General features: G+C 44.2%; 1 protein-coding gene across 2 annotated transcripts in view; it reads left to right on the top strand.

The window, feature by feature from the left end:
* INPP4B (inositol polyphosphate-4-phosphatase type II B) overlaps positions 1 to 17,886 on the top strand; it is a 1,297,521-nt gene that overhangs the window by 56,810 nt on the left and 1,222,825 nt on the right. The window lies entirely within an intron of this gene.

Raw genomic sequence — 17,886 nt, 5'->3', positions numbered from 1 at the left:
ACGGTGCACTGTGAGGAGAACCTAGCCAGGGGACTGAGGAGAAAGGAAGTCAGGGGGGTGGTCCTGACACGAAGTACCGCAGTACAGACGAGGCTCCGGGCTAAGGATATTGTATAGGGAACGACGTTTGACCCGTAAAATTACTGTTGGTGTTCAGGCCTAAGGCAGCCACAGTGACGGAGCTGTCAGAGCGTCACTAAGCGCGAAGGGACGGTGCGTATATATACGTCCCAGGTGAAAAGTACGATACGTCAATGTGTTCTGTAACTGGAGAGCCTTGAAGAGTATTGTGGTGTGCTGTGAGGCCGTCGTGTGGACGGCGAGAGAATAAACTTGGACCTGTTGCACCCGAAACTTGCCTCCATCTTATGTCTGTACGTCACTGCGCGGTATACAGAGGGACCACCTCCCCCCCGCCCGGCCTACCGACCCAACACTTGGCGTAGTCGGCAGGATCAACGCCGCTAATGCAATATCTTCTGCGGCAGTCCTGCCTCTGAGGAATGGAAACGGACTTGGACTGCACTGTTTGGTAATTTGTAATCCACAGGTGTTTATAATCCAACCTGTGGATTACAAATTGGGAGCACTGTGGCGTATCTGCGTTGCCAGCAGAGGATCCGGGGTGGTACCAGGTTTGGAGCAAGATGGCGGTGCTGCTTCAGCACAGAGGAGAGGTCCGGGTGTTTGAAGTCGTTCTGGATGGACTGGGACCCCCTCCTACGTACCCCTGGGAACAGCGATATGTACCAGGAGGCCGACGCTCCCACATACTGGACCCTGGCAGGTGGGTGGAAAGGCCTGCCTGAGTGGCACCGAGGAAAAGATTGGCTGTAGCTGCTTGGCGCCATTCGATTGCTGCCCACCGGACGGGATGTGATGCTGTGGTTGTCGAGGCATCAGCCGCCTGGAGTGCCGATGGCGGCGGGAGGTCGAGCTTCGCCAGAAGATCTATACCTCAGAGTCACGAGCAGCCAGTCTGATCTCGGGTGGAGGAGCGGAGCCATGGTGGATCCCACGGGAGCAGCCGCCAAAGATACTCCGCGGAACCTCTGAGCCTGGAGGCCAGCCCCACCGGACGGTGGAGTGAAGAGCGGAGACTGCAGGAGCAGCCACGGAAAGATGTGACGGAGACCGCGGCGCCGGGGAAGGCGAGAGTTCCCCCGGCTTTACCAGCGGCTCCGCAAATGGCCCCATCACTCAGCCGCAGCACGCGGCCTCCTGTGATCCTGAAAGGCTGGCCAAGGAAGACCCCACTGTCTATGCGGAGCTGAGTGGGGTCTCCACTCCTAGCCACGAGCCACACCGCCCAGTGACGCCACGTCCGGTGTCATCGGTGCGGAGCCTGTCTCCAGATGATGCTGTCGCGTTCCCCCTGCAAGTGGCGACATCCTCCCCGAAACCGGTCGTTACTCCGGTTATGCCGGCTCCGGCTGAAGCTCCGGATGCAGTTCACCCTGCGGCCGCGGCCATGCTGGCGTTGGAACTGGCTGCGGCCTATTTGTCAGGCCCTGTGGCCAAACCTTTGGAAAACCTGTCTGCCCCTATCCGCCACCCGGCCCCAGCGGCTGCTGGGCTGCTGACATCATCCGCCGTCTTTGCCCTGTTTTCACCCCCAGCTAAATCCCGCCCACCGGACTCCCGGGCTTACACCGTACCCTCGGTTTGGGTCGCAGAAGTTGTGAAAACGAAGAAGGCCAGGGAGCAGGAGGTATGGAACTTGCTCCATGCAAAGGGGGAGGCTGGCATGGCAGCTACACGATCCTTGGGATGGCTCGTGTACAACAATATACCAAAAGGATACCGGTTTATTCGGGATCTTGCTACCGGCCAGAAAGTTTATATCAATGTGACCTCTATTCGCCACGGCCAAGCCTTGCAAGAGGGGGACTTGGTGTCCTATTAAAAGGAATACTGCCCCCGCAGCTACTATGTGGTAGCCGTGCTTGCGGAACCCGAAGGTCACGAGCCCCCATAGAAAGGTCTCTAAGGACACTCCCCGCATCCCGGGAGCTCCACGGATGTGGGGTCCCTTGCTACCGACCACCAGAAGATGGCGTGGACTGTCGGGCATTCGCTGCATTGTAATGCAGATTATGGGGACAGTTTGCGCCCTAGTTAAATGAGAATGTTGTTAATGTTTTTGTGTTCTTCTGATCTTCTAAAAAAGGGGGGGTCTTTCTTGGTTTTTCCTGATATAGTGGGGATGCAATAGAATCAAAGAGGAGGGAGTGTCCATGTCCAAGGAAGGGGGGGTGAAAGTCTTTTCTGTTTTACTGTTTTGTGTGTTATGGTTTTAAAGCAATAGTAAAAAAATATATATATATATAAAAATGGGGTACTTATGATATTATAAAGTTGTTCTGATGTATAATATGCACAAGAAAATGCAACAGGTACGGGTAAGAGAAGGTCTGTGTGACTGAAGGAAACGTGAGACCGAAGGGGTCTATGAGTTGAGAAGGTCTGGGAGACCGAGACGCCGACCATGACTGGTAACCAAGAAAAAGACAAAGAGATGGAAAATGTGAAGCAGACAGTAGTCCCAGGTCAGGTTCCCGACATCACGGACACCCCAGAAAGAGGAAGGTGGGCGCTGGCAATGATCTGGTAGGGGAAGATGATTGTCGGGGATGACAATAGACAAAGGAAAGGGGAGTGTAGGGAAGGTGACCTGTCTGACAGACTGACTGGTCAGGTTTAAAAGGGGTTTGCACTTGTCAGGCAGGATGTCAGTTATGAAAGGAGAGAAAACAGCTAGGAAAGTGTAGGTGACGTGCAGTACCTGGAATTGACATTAGAGGGCAGGGAGGAGTGTGAGTATAGGACTTGACATCTGTTTAGGGCTAAGAAACCATTGGTCATGGGGGGCGGAGTTACAGGGAACCGGGAAAGCTATAAATTTGACAGGCGGGTTCAAGAAGATTCCAGTCCCCAGGGGGAGCTCAAGTGACGAGGAGACTGTGACAGTTGGTGCACTGTGAGGAGAACCTAACCAGGGGACTGAGGAGAAAGGAAGTCAGGGGGTGGTCCTGAAACGAAGTACCGCAGTATAGACAAGGCTCCGGACGAAGGATATCGTATAGGGAACGACGTTTGACCCGTAAAATTACTGTTGGTGTTCAGGCCTAAGGCAGCCACAGTGACGGAGCTGTCAGAGCATCACTAAGTGCGAAGGGACGGTGCGTATATATACGTCCCAGGTGAAAAGTACGATACGTCGATGTGTTCTGTAACCGGAGAGCCTTGAAGAGTAATGTGGTTTGCTGTGAGGCCATCATGTGGACGGCAAGAGAATAAACTTGGGCCTGTTGCACCCGAAACTTGCCTCCTTCTTATGTCTGTACGTCACTGCGTGGTATACAGAGGGACCACCCCCCCCAGCCCGGCCTACCGACCCTACACAAGGAACATTGACCTCCTGTTTTTACATAGAGCTAGAACGATTCAGCTAGTCAGTTTTTAATCATTTGATGCCATAGCGCCAACACCCTCTTTTGATCGCACTGGCGCTCAAAGCGAGTCCACGTGATCATCACGCCATACAAATACAGTGGTTGGTGAGAACGCACCTCCCACAGCGCCATACGGTGGATGTCGTGAAGGGGTTTAAAGAGCTGATTTTCTGGGATGTGGATGATTTAATAAAAAAAAATCCTTCTTCATCTGTTTCATATGGTTTGTCCGTGTGTAGGTAAACAGCAGGTACTCAGGATGCAGTGACGAGACGCGAGACTGAATTGAACTTTGACTATGAACTTTTATGAATTTAAGCCGTTAGGGCTATACTAAGCAACCAAAATTTAATAACAGCTATTGTCCTTGCAGGGACTCTGCACAAACAAACAATTTAAAAAGTGAACACGACTAATCCGGCAAGGGCCTGTTACTATAGTCAAATATAAAAAGAGAGAAGCCAGCGCTGCTGGTGGTCAGAACGCATAACATGAAGTGCAATGCACATATTAACATCTAACTGTATTCAATATGAGACATTTGGCAAAATATTGATCAATAAATTGAGCCACCCCGCCGCGCCAAGGCAAACTCATGTGGGGGGTCCTACTCTACATTTTTATTATTCACTGTGCCATTACGGCCTCCTGAATATTTTAAAAGCAAGACCATATCTATTGCAAATGTACCTGAAACATGTCTGAATCGCTCCCGTGCAGCCAGATGAAACAAGTGCAGATAAGGGCCAACCAGGTCTGAACAGAGACATCTCAGGTTAAACCTCCACACACTGCCCGACCAGCAAACACAGATGAAGGGCAATGCAGGCTCAGACACAGGTGCAAATATTATATAAAGCCTGGGGCAGGGCGGGGCTGCTGTGTGTGTGCACAGCAGCCTAGATCCATCACAATGAACACAGCAAAAATGGCGAACATAACCCAGCGCGCACGGCAACAGTGGTGGTCAGCCACAACGCAATATGCAAATATAAAAAGAGAGAAGCCAGCGCTGCTCGTGGTCAGAACGCATAACATGAAGTGCAATGCACATATTAACATCTAACTGTATTCAATATGAGACATTTGCCAAAATATACTATAGGGCCGCGATATGGCCGACTACGGGTCCTTATTTCTTATAGTGTCACTTATCCATCCTGACATCCCTCGGCGTCTCTGATGAGACTGCGTTGGCGTCACAGCCTCTGGGCCCAGCTGCTGAGGATCTGTCATAGTCTTCGGGCGCCCAGCGCCCAGGAGGAGATGTGGCACAACAGGCCCTGAGGAAGTCTTTTGATGAGGCTACCCCCTGTAGAAACAGTGGGGTTCTGATTGTAAACGAGTTCAATGAGACTCCAGTCTCCAAGCAGGGTTGTGTCGCAGTTCCCAGGAGTGGCGGTTGGCAGGCCACATGCACGGCCTGGGCTTAGGCGAAGGAGTAGCGGGGTGACGTCCACTGCGGCCGATGATGAAGAGGCCGCAGCTGCGGGCTGAAGTGGGGCGGCATAGGGCAGGCCGCAGCCACGGGCTGGAGTGGAGCGGCAGCAGCTGCGAGGGGCGGCGGACCAGCCGCGACAGGCTGAAGTACAGCGGTAACAGCTGCGGACCACCATGGGCAGGAAGAGACCCTGGATCAGAGTGAAGTGACAGTCTCTTGTTGGTAGGTACAGCTCCCACTCTCTGCAGGCTGCATTAAGTCTCTCCTCTGCCGATGGTCTCCTTTCTCGTCACAGTCTATCACTCTGGCTCTCTCAGACTCCCACAGTCTCTTGCCTCCTGTCTGCCGTTCCGCCAACTGACTCCCCTGCGCGCTCCCTGTCCCTTTTATACTCGCCCCTCCCCTTGCTGTCCTGTCACTCTCAGCAGTCCACTCTCCTCCTTTGTTCCCGTGTACTGTTTAATTAGGAACCCAGATGGCGGTTCCCTTGGTTCCGGCCTGGGCACTCTGCGGTGGTCCGCCTCCCTACACGTGAAAAATCGGATTGCACTCGAATGTCATCCATGAATGGGCTAGTATCATTCAATCATCAGAGGCAATTCGTGCATGCTGCAATTTTTTTCCTCAGACTACTTGTTTCTAGGATATAGTCAGACATGTAACCTGTCCGATGTTTTAACGTATTGGACCCGTATCGAAAATACGCTCGTCTTCACCTGCCCTACCTTGAAGTTTTTAGGACCTTTAGTTCCTCAGTAGAAGGATCTCTTTGGAAAACCGATTAAACCACCACTCACTATCCCCACAACCCTTTGTACAGCAAGCTGACATTTAATTCCTCATGCTGCAAGAAGAAAGCATTTTCAACCATTTGGTTATCCATTTAATGGGAGGATGAGTCTGCACTTCGTAACAGCTATCAACTCTTAATGAAAGAGACCTTTCATCCTACTCACTAAATTACATGGAACGCTTCACAACTGCAACTTTCTAATATATATCTACGGCTTCGGAAGCTATTAGTTCTACGGAAAGTTGCAAAAGAAAAGTGACTATTTTTGGATTTCTTTCCACACTAAGTCTTGATTCCCAGCAAGGTTGAAATTGGCAAGTGGGGCTTTGACAACGCCACTTCTGACATGCATAAATCCAGAATTTTAATTATTTTTTAATATATATAAGTTCACGACACTCTGAAGTGACCTTTTGTAGTCACGTAGCTCCTTTTTGCTGAACATATTCACCATATGTGGTGCTGCTCTCTTGTAGTTTTATCTCACCTGTTACATTGAATAAATGAGGACACAGTTATTTATATGCAGAGGCTGAAAAACTGCACATGCCATGTCCTACTGTAAGATTATCAGTAAAAACAAGCGTATGCTATTTATTCAGCAGGGCAGTAAGCATAATACATCAACCCCGGATTCACAATACTCTCTGCCAGTTTGTAGGCATTTTGGAGTAAAGAGTGTTTCTATCAGAAGGCATTGTCTAGACTGCATATAATAGTATCAACGTCTACGTTTAGAGCAGGATTACCTACAAGCTTGTTTCAAACTGCGAGGAATTAAAGCTCGAAGTACAGTGTATTCAAAAATTAGAGAACGAAAAGCCTTCTCCGAAGCCAATCACTCCTTTACTGGATGGTGAGTGGTGCTGATGAAGTCAGCTGACTCCCTCCTTTATACCTGCATGGCCGGCAGGCAGGTATCGTACACGCATACTATTCTAATGAAGTAATCCGTGCCCCTCATCTCATGATCTGGAACGGAGCATCATTGAAGAAACCTTTAATTATCTCTGATTTAATAGAAAAATAGCCCACATCTGTATCTGCTTTGACATACTAGAACAAGCAGTACAAAATCTGCTGAAATCCCTGACACTCATGTACCGTGTTTCTACTGCTCCAATGACACTTCTTCACTGGTATTTGTTGACAGTAATGCAGCGGTGATGTCCCATTTACACTATGTCCCTGGACTCAATGGACTTGTGTTGTCTATTTTAGATCGACTGTTGATTTAGCGAGTAGCTGCTTCAGTCACATGCTATAAGAATGGGAGGAATAGAACTAAGCAACAGCACATGTGAAAAAGACTAGGGTATACTAATAGATCACAGACTGCACATGAGTAAACAGTGTGATGCAGCAGCAAAAAAGGCAAACACAGTTCTAGGATGTATGAGGAGAAGCATAGAGCCTAGATCTTGTGAAGTCAATATCCTTCTCTACTCCTCCTTGGTCAAAGTATGTCGTACGAGGAGCCTATAAAGGATCTGGGAATGTTTAGCTTGCAAAAAAGAATTCTATGAGGGGACTTAATAGCTGTCTACAAATATCTGAAGGGATGTCACAGTGTTGAGGGATCATCATTATTCTTATTTGCAAATTGAAACATAAGAAGCAATGGAATGAAACTAAAAGGGAGAAGATACAGATTAGATAATAGAAAAAACATTTTGACAGTGAGGGTGATCAGTGAGTGGAACAGGCTGCCACAAGAGGTGATGAGTTCTCCTACAATAGAAGTCTTCAAACAGAGGCTGGACAGACATCTCACTGGGATGGTTTAGTGAATCCTGCATTGAGCAGGGGGTTGGACCAGATGAACCTTGAGGTCCCTTCCAACTCTAACATTCTATGATTCTATAGATGGAATGTCACCGCCACAGCCCTGTCAACAGATAACACTGAAGCGTTAAAGGATTCTATAGTTATGTACTTGCTTGTTATTTCAAAGAAGCCCTTATTTCAATTTCCTGTATTTTATAGTGTTCTGCGGTCATGCTCGCTGAACTTCTTGTTAATACTCTTCATTTATAGACATTGATGAGTCCTAATTTATCAGAAATGCTACTCTTCCTTTTTTTTCTCTTCACACAATATTTTTGCTTAAAGAACCACTCCAAGCAAATGTTTTATTCCTTAGACTTTTCTAAATATCTCTGTGTGAGAGTGAGGGGAAATTAAATACTTAATGAATGTCATCTTCATTGGTTTGCAGTGCCGCTCCGATCCTCTTCTAACTCGCGTGACCTGAATGTCTGTCTTACCTGATCTCATGAGTTTGTGTGTGAAACAGAAGTTGCTTTTACAATGTAAATCTATGGAGTATCAGAGCGAGGCGCCAGAAACTACAGTGTAAACATGACTTCGGGTTCACACAAACTCCTGTGTGATCCGGCAAGTTGAAATTAAAGTCAGGAGATGATCAGTGTTGTGCTGGAAACTGGAGAAATTAGCAATTGGTAAGTAATTTATTGCACCTCTACTGTAATACACATGCATAAATAGAGAGGTTTACGGAATACATATTTGTTCTGAGTACTTCTTTAAACTGGTAAATATAAGCTACTAGCTGAAGAGCCCGGCATTGCCTGGCATAGTAACCAACTGTGGTTAGTTCTAACAAATTATGATTATATTGCACAGAAAAACATTTCACATCATATATTCAACACTACAGATTTGCAACACAAATTAACTAAACGATTACCCAAGTATTGATAGTATTTTATTTTCAACTCATTCAAGAGCCTTTTGATAAACAACATGTGTATCTGTGTATCTTACCCTATCCTGTGTGATAATGTCTGCTGAGCAGTGTACCTAATCCTCTCCTGTGTGACACCGTCTGCTGAGCCGTGTATCTAACCCTATCCTGTGTGATACTGACTGCAAAGCCATGTATCTAATCCTATTCTGTATGATACTGTGTGCTGAGCCATGTATCTAATACTATTCTGTGTGATACTGACTGCTGAGCTGTGTATCTAATTCTGTCCTGTGTGATACTGACTGCTGAGCTGTGTATCTAATCCTCTCCTGTGTGATACTGACTGCTGAGCTGTGTATCTAATTCTATCCTGTGTGATACTGACTGCTGAGCCGTGTGTCTAATCCTATCCTGTGTGATGCTGACTGCTGAGCAGTGTATCTAGTCCTATCCTGTGTGATACCATCTGCTGAGCTGTGTATCTAATCCTATCCTGTGTGATACTGACTGCTGAGCCATGTTTTCTAATCCTATCCTGTGATACTGGGCTCCCCCTGCAGTCTGTGTCAGAGGGTGGTCTGTGTTGGCACGGTAATAAATTGTGTTATTTCCAGCTTTACAGAAGGACAATAACACCATAGAAATTATAAGAATTATAGGCTAAATTGTTTGGTGAATTGGATCGCGCGGCGTTAAAATTTCGCCTCACAACATAGCCTATGATGCTCTCGGAGTCCAGGTGTGGCTGTAGCTGCAATGGTGCAGATGCCAATCCCGGACATACACACAAACAAACATACATACATACATACATACATGCACTTTTTCACCATTATGTACATAGGGGAAAAATTGGTGAATTGGAACATGCAGGGTTAAAATTTCGCCTCACAACATAGCCTATGACGTTCTCGGGGTCCAGACGTGTGACTGTGCAAAATTTTGTGGCTGTATCCACGACGGTGCAGATGCCAATCCCGGACATACACACACACACACATACACATTGAGCTTTATAGATTAGATTTCACTTTAAATTTTAAAACGTGTCAATTTGATCTCATGGATTAGAGCCTGTCTTTAATTCTGAGGTGTTTCTGCATGTTCTTCAGGTAAATCAATGGACCATTAAACCTGGCAATATTTTTTTTTTGCATTAGAAATAATGTGTATGATCACTGGGGTTCCATACCATAAACACTAGACCAAGGATTCTCCAAAGTCCTGGTTCTGGAGGAGTTTGAATAGAACGGCGATCAAGCATACTCTCTACCTCTTCAATCAATGTCTATGGAATTGTTAGCTAGGTTCTGTGATCTACTATCCCTATTACTGCTGTTGTGAATTAATGAGCATTGTTTTATTGAAACTCCTAAAAAAATACTTCACTCCGACTTAAGCTTCTCGTAAGCAAGTCTTAAGTAGCAAAAATTAGATAGAACTTGCTGCCAGGGAGCCACTTGTTGGCGTGTAGTAGTGTGGCTCATAACCGAGGAGGACTTTGCTTGACAGCATGTGTGATGTCCGGTATCTGTGGTTGCTCCTCCAGCAGATACAATGTTTGAAGTGGTGGTTGCCATGCAGTGCTGCACCTAACAATGTAGTGACACACGTAAATAGTTTGTTGGCAGGTGGGAGTGGGCTTATATCCTTTTATCAAATGTTAACTGAGAATCTCATGCTCTGTTTTGAAAGTTTTGACTGTGCGGTCTAGATTCCCCTTTTACATGATGTATTTAAAATTTATTAACGTCGAGCACTCAAATTAGAACTTAAAGTGGTATTTATGGTACATAAAATGTCCAATTTTGTAACTATAACTATTAGGTAGAAGCAGATTATCCTAACTTTTATGAGTACTCAAGAATGCTCCGATTATACAATCTGCATGAACATGGATGACAGAGGAAAATAAAAGTAAAAATCAATAAAGACAGCTCCCGAGAGGGGACAGATCACCCTTACATTGCATATATGGGACTAATAATAGACGGGGAAGTGAGAAACAGCTGACACTTCAACCTCCACTGGAGTTGGGAACCCCTTACGTGAGCAGGCAATTACAGCAGAGCTCTGCTCTGAGACACAGTTATTAAGGCTACAATTTTGTTTTTTCAAAAGTGGAGAAGTACCCTTCCAAGGCAAGAGCTTCTACTGTTCAAAGGGCTTGTAGAAAGCACTTTGGAGCCATTGCTCAGTGATGATTATTAGGGCTTGCATTGATCCAATATTTATGGGAGATTTAGCAAAGGCATGAATATAACGCATTCACTCACATCACCATAAGACCATTCTAACTACTCCAACTTAATATTGGTTTGATGGATTATGTTATCCATGTGACCCCCAGATGCAAAAATATCCTTAAAGTTAGGGATCTCATAAAATAGCAGACCTAGCACGTCCGACAACCGGCCCCCATGTGAGATCACAAAAAAGAGGTATGTGGGTGTAACCTTGATCTAATAAAAAGCTGAATTTGTTTGTTTTTCTATTATGTCATTCCTGGAAGATATAAAGGTGCTTATGACCAAATTAGAATATCATCAAAAATGTATTTCAATTCATCAATACAAAAAGTGAAACTTATATATTAGATACCGCATATACTCGAGTATAAGTCGACCCCCCCTAATTTTGCCACAAAAAACTGGGAGAACTTATTGACTCGAGTATAAGTCTAGGGTGGGAAATGCTCCATAGATTATTCCCCCATATGGTGTCCCCAGAAGAAGCTCCATAGATTATTCCCCCATATGCTGCCCCCATTAGAAGCTCCATATTGTTCCCCCATATACTGCCCCCATTAGAAGCTCCATATTGTTCCCCCATATACTGCCCCCATAAGCAGCTCCATAGATCGTTCCCCCATATACTGCCCCCATTAGAAGCTCCATATTTTTCCCCCATATACTGCCCCCATAAGCAGCTCCATAGATTGTTCCCCCATATACTGCCCCCATTAGAAGCTCCATAGCACTAACCACGTCACCGTGCCCTCTGCTGTCTGAAGTCACTGACCGATGACAGACACAGACAGCAGCAAGCAGCCATGGACGCAGGACAGGTGAGTATCGCTATACTTACCCGTCCTGACGCTGTGTCTTGAGCCCCCAGCTTCTCCGCGCTCTCTCTTCCTGCCTTCAGCGGTCACATGGTACCAGTCATTAAACTCATGAATATGCGCATATTCATGAGTTTTAATGAGCGGCACCACCTGACCGCTGAAGGCAGGAAGAGAGAGCACGGGGAGAAGCTGGGGGCTCAAGACACAGCGTCAGGACGGGTAAGTATGACCTGACACCCCCGCCCCCCCTCCCCCTCCGACCCCCTTTGTATATGACTCGAATATAAGACGAGAGGGGGACTTTCAGCCCAATTTTTTGGACTGAAAATCTCGACTTATATTCGAGTATATACGGTAGTCATTACAAACAAAGTGATCTATTTCAAGTGTTTATTTCTGTTAATGTTGATGATTATGGCTTATAGCCAATGAAAACCCAAAAGTCATTATCTTTGTAAATTATAATACTTTTTTAACATCAGCTTGAAAAATGATTTTAAAATCCGAAATGTTGTGCTACTGAAATGTATGTTCAGTAAATGCACTCAATACTTGGTCGGGGCTCCTTTTGCATCAATTACTGCATCAATGCGGCATGGCTTGGAGGCGATCAGCCTGTGGCACTGATGAGTTGTTATGGAAGCCCAGGTTGCTTTGATAGCAGCCATTCTCTATGGGGTTAAGGTCAGGTGAGTTTGCTGGCCAATCAATCACAGTGATACTTTTGTTTTTAAACCAGGTATTAGAACTTTTGGCAGTGTGGACAGGTGAAAAAAGGAATTAGTTCAGCTCACCCCTCATTGATGCTGCAGCAAGGTCCGAGCAAGGACACGTCTCCACTTGGACGTCTTGGAATACTTCATGGAAAAAGAAAAGTCCAGCTCAAGCAGTAAAATCCAGAATTTTCTTTATTTATTTCATTAAAATACAAGCATGGCTGCTGTAGTAATCATTGCGGTTTTTACCCTGACATGGGATAGCCGCACAGAAAGTGCCCAGGAGGTTCTGTACACGTTTTGAGCGGTATACGCTCTTAGACTCAGAAAGTCTCAGAGTATCTGTCAGGGTAAAAACTGCAATGATTACTATAGCAGCCATGCTTGTATTTTATTGAAAAAAATAAAGAAAATTCTGGATTTTACTCCTTGAGCTGGACTTTCCTTTTTCTATGAAGTGTGGACAGGTGCCAAGTCCTGCTGGAAAATGAAATTTCCATCTCCAAATAGCTTGTCGGCAAAGGGAAGCATGAAGTGCTCTAAAATTTCCTGGTAGATGGCTGCGGCGACTTTGATCTTGATAAAACACAGCAGATGACATGGCTCCTGAAACCATCACTGATTGTGGAAACTTCACACTAGACCTCAAGCAGCTTGGATTATGTGCCTCTCCACTCTTCCATCAGACTCTAGGACCTTGATTTCCAAATGCAATGCTAAATTTACTTTTATCTGAAAACAACACCTTGGACCACTGAGCAGCAGTCCAGTTCTTTTTCTCCTTGGCCCAGGAAAGATGCTTCTGGCATTCTCTATTGGCCATAAGTGGCTTGGCACAAAGAATGTGACACTTGTAGCCCATGTCCAGGATACGTCGGTGTGTGGTGACTCTTGATGCAATGACTCCAGCAGCACTCCACTCCTTGTGAATCTCCCCTAAATTTTTTAATGGCCTTTTCTTAACAATCCTTTCAAGGCTGCGGTTATCCCGGTTGCTTGTGCACCTTTTTCTACCATGCTTTTTTCTTCCACTCAAATTTCCATTAATATGCTTGGATACAGCACTCTGTGAACAGCCAGCTTCTTTAGCAATGATCTTTTATGGCTTGCCTTCCTTATGGAGTGTGTCAATAACTGCCTTCAGGACATTTGTCAAGTCAGCAGTCTTCCATGATTGTGGAGCCTACTGAAACAGACTAAGGGACCTTTTTAAACACTTAGGAAGCCTTTGCAGGTGTTTTTTGTTAATTATTCTAAGCCATAATTATCAACATTATTAACAGAAATAAACACTTGGAATATATCATGCTGTTTGTAATGACTCTAATATATGAGTTTCACTTTTTGTATTAAATAACTGAAATAAATTAACTTCTTCTGTGTGTTCTGTCCATTTTCCCAAAGAGTATCTCCCGCTGCTAAGCTCTGAGCCATTTTCATGACACAGATTTAGTACTTTTCTTTTGTTATTTATCCCTTTTATATTATGTGATTGCATATACTGTAAATGTTTTGTTCCCATTTTGTAACTTCTTTATTTTTTTTATAAACACTGCCTACCTTTCTGGATTAAATATATAAAATTTAATAGATCTGTTCCTCTTGCTCTGTAAGCCACGCCCCTGAAGCCACATGCTACCTGTAACAGGTGTCCAGTTGGCCTGTATAAGCAATTAGTGGTGGCACCTAGTAGTTCCTTTTTTTTGTGGAGTTGGCAGTGATTGTACCATCTTATATATTTAATATTTTTATACCACGTTATGGAATCGGAGGTGTATATCACTGCGAGTTCCCCAATAAGCGACCAAGTAGTGGAGGCAGTCGCAGCCTTGTCCATCACTCATCAGTCAATTGTTTAAATGGCCGAAAATTGGAGGCACCTTGACAAACTGGTGGCTAGGGTGGGATCCAAGTGATCTTTCCTGGTGTTATCCGTGACAATGGACATCAGACATTGTTTTTCATTTTAGAGGGTAGGATATTGATAAGAAGGAAGCATATACTTTATTATTGTAATTGCCAACTTTTTGGTTCTTTTTGAAGTGGTTTCACTCTTAAGGAACTACTGACCCCATTTTTCCCTCACTAAAGTTTAGCATAATGGCAGCTAAAACATCTATAATCCTAATAGAGAATGTACATGTGCCATCGGGCCAATAATCTAGAAGACTTAAATCAGTTAGTGACTATAGGCTGAAAGGAAATCTCTTGCTCCAGTTGTCTTTTGGAGAAACTCTAACCAGTTCCTGTAGCAACTGGTTGGAAAATATGATTTCAGCTGGAAAATAATCTAGTAGTAGCAAAATTTCTGCAGAATAATCTGTGCCTCTCTCATGCAACAAATTTTTTATGTTCTCATTGTTCATTTGACTTCACATAAAACATATTTACAGAAGAAAGAGAGATTAAACGGCTATGTGTGACAGGTAACTAAAGCAACATTGATCTGCTGTGCCAGGTCACAGCAGCACTCGAATGATTGCTGAGAGCTGATCCAATGTGTGTAAAGCTTCAGCATGGAGGGCACCTAAATATAGATGCAAACGGTAATGTGTAACCCATTTGAAGCTGCTGAGAAAAACAATGTTGTGATATGCCTTCTATGAATCATCTGGATTTATTCTCCTTTAGCTGTTGAGAGCAAAATGAACACTGCACATTGTCAAGATTAAAATGAGTCTTTGTGCAGAATGCGGAAAATCAGCATTTTTTTTAACTTCTAAGGCTAGTTTCACACTTGCTTTTTTTTGCAGCGCGTTTTTCCCGCAAAAAAACGCATTAAAAAAACGCATACAAATGCATACAAACGCTGCGTTTTTTTCCAGCATTTTAATGCGCATGCAGGAAAAAAACGCAGCGTTTTTGCGCGTTTGTATGCGTTTTTTGTGCGTTTGCGTTTTTTTACAGATTTTGGAAAAACCCCACAAAAAAGAAAAAACAACCATTCAACAACACACAAGACCAATGGGACTTCATTGTGGGTGTGGTATGTTAATATATATACACCCTGTCTACAGTATTCTTCACATTTGCTTGATTCTTCTCGTGACCATGGATCTGCGCTGGAAGAGTTTTCACTTCAACTTGGATTTGGACATCGCGATGGCTCAGGCGTATGCAGTTGCTTGCCATGAACAAAGGAAGAGAGAGAGGCAGCGAAGACGGCGGCGTATGTGGATACATCCGATTGTTGAACTCCGGGAGAGCCGTGGGGCATACCATACCCTCTACAGCGAGCTCCAGTCAAACCCGGAGAAATTTACAGATTATATCCGGATGTCCCACGAAAGTTTCATGGATTTGCTTGCTCGTGTCCAACAATCCATCCGGAGACAGGACACACAGCTCCGTCGTGCGATTCCTCCTGAGGAACGGCTACTGGTGACATTACGGTATGTTTTAAAAACAAAGGGGTGTGGTCTGATGTTTTTTTTTGTAAATTTAGTATTCAAAACCTTGGGTAATTAGTTTTCGTGAATGTACTAATATTTTTTTTATAGTTTTTAAAAATAATATACATAAATATTAATTTTACTTCTTTGTCTGTTCACAGATTCCTGGCGACTGGAGAAACCCTATCCTCACTACACTTCCAGTACCGTATTGGAATCTCTACCTTGTCTGGAATTGTTGCTGACACCTGCCGGGCTCTCTGGAATGTTCTTTGCCCAGAATTTATGCCCCTGCCCACCGCTGAAAAGTGGATGGAAATTGCTGACAAATTCTGGACAGTATGCAATTTTCCCAACTGTTTGGGAGCTGTTGATGGGAAACACATACGGATCATCAAACCCCAAAGAACGGGATCTGAGTACTATAATTACAAAAAGTACTTTTCAATAGTACTCATTGCAATTGCGGATGCCGGATGTATGTTTGTAGCAGTGGACATTGGAGCATTTGGCCGTGGTAATGACTCGCAGGCTTTTAAAAACTCAGACATGGGCCGGAGGTTGTATGGCAACCAATTTAATTTCCCTATGCCACGGCCTCTTCCTCACACCGAAGCTCCGCCACTGCCCTTTGTAATGGTTGGCGATGAGGCTTTTCAAATGTGCGGAAACTTACTGAAACCCTACTCCAGCCGGGACTTGGACCACACCAAAAAAATTTTTAATTACAGGCTGACCAGGGCCAGAAGAACTGTCGAGTGTGCTTTTGGGATTCTTGTTTCCAGATGGCGAATTCTGGGCACGGCCATTAATCTTAAACTTGAAACAGTCGATGAGGTGGTGAAGGCCTGTGTGGTTCTACATAACTTTGTGATGGCTAAAGAGCACCCGACCTTTGAACTGGACGATGATGCTCCGAACCCATTGCCTGAATTCACTCAGCACACTCTCAGGTCATCCGTTGAAGTTGGCCAAATGAGGGACAAATTTGCGGCCTACTTTATTTCTGATGTAGGACGGGTGCACTGGCAAGATGAAATGGTGTAATGTTGTTGTTTATGGTAATAAAAATCCTTATTTGATACCATTACTGAGTGCACTATATTTTTTAAACTCCGATTAATTAAAAAACTTCCCATGTATAACTGAATTTTGTTATGTTCACACACCTGGGCAGGTAAATACACATACGAGTTAAAATGCAGCATTGCTAGTCTGCGTGAAATATATTGGAATGAGCAAAGCTGCAGGCCATGAATCAGGAAACAATTTTTTTTCAAGATAAAATTGTGCAAATAGTTTAAAACAAAGTATGTGATTTTCTCAAAACACAACACTCAAAACCCAACCCCAATGAAAGTCCATGGGGAATACAAGTCAGCATTGAGTGGATGAATGTAATCTGCTCCATTAAAAGTTATTACACTAGGCCTTGGAATGACTATACTAGGCCGTGGTATTTCAAATATGAGTATACTAGGCCTTGGGGCTAGTAGTATATGTGAAATACCACGGCCTAGTATAGTCATACCAAGGCCTACTGTAATAACTCGATTTTTAACAACTAGCATCTTGTTTCAACAAAAACAAACTGGTGAAACTAGAAAGAAACTTATTTTTTAGACAAGTTTCAACAGTTTGTTTTTCATGAAACCAGATTCTATTTGGTAAAACTAGAGTTATTACACTAGGCCTTGGAATGACTATACTAGGCCGTGGTATTTCAAATATGAGTATACTAGGCCTTGGGGCTAGTAGTATATGTGAAATACCACGGCCTAGTATAGTCATACCAAGGCCTACTGTAATAACTCGATTTTTAACAACTAGCATCTTGTTTCAACAAAAACAAACTGGTGAAACTAGAAAGAAACTTATTTTTTAGACAAGTTTCAACAGTTTGTTTTTCATGAAACCAGATTCTATTTGGTAAAACTAGAGTTATTACACTAGGCCTTGGAATGACTATACTAGGCCGTGGTATTTCAAATATGAGTATACTAGGCCTTGGGGCTAGTAGTATATGTGAAATACCACGGCCTAGTATAGTCATACCAAGGCCTACTGTAATAACTCGATTTTTAACAACTAGCATCTTGTTTCAACAAAAACAAACTGGTGAAACTAGAAAGAAACTTATTTTTTAGACAAGTTTCAACAGTTTGTTTTTCATGAAACCAGATTCTATTTGGTAAAACTAGAGTTATTACACTAGGCCTTGGAATGACTATACTAGGCCGTGGTATTTCAAATATGAGTATACTAGGCCTTGGGGCTAGTAGTATATGTGAAATACCACGGCCTAGTATAGT

Source organism: Dendrobates tinctorius, unplaced genomic scaffold (assembly GCF_039654945.1).
Source record: "Dendrobates tinctorius isolate UK_male_01 unplaced genomic scaffold, ASM3965494v1 ptg000161l, whole genome shotgun sequence".
In the NCBI taxonomy this organism is placed as follows: domain Eukaryota; kingdom Metazoa; phylum Chordata; class Amphibia; order Anura; family Dendrobatidae; genus Dendrobates; species Dendrobates tinctorius.
This window is presented reverse-complemented; position numbering and strand designations above follow the sequence as displayed.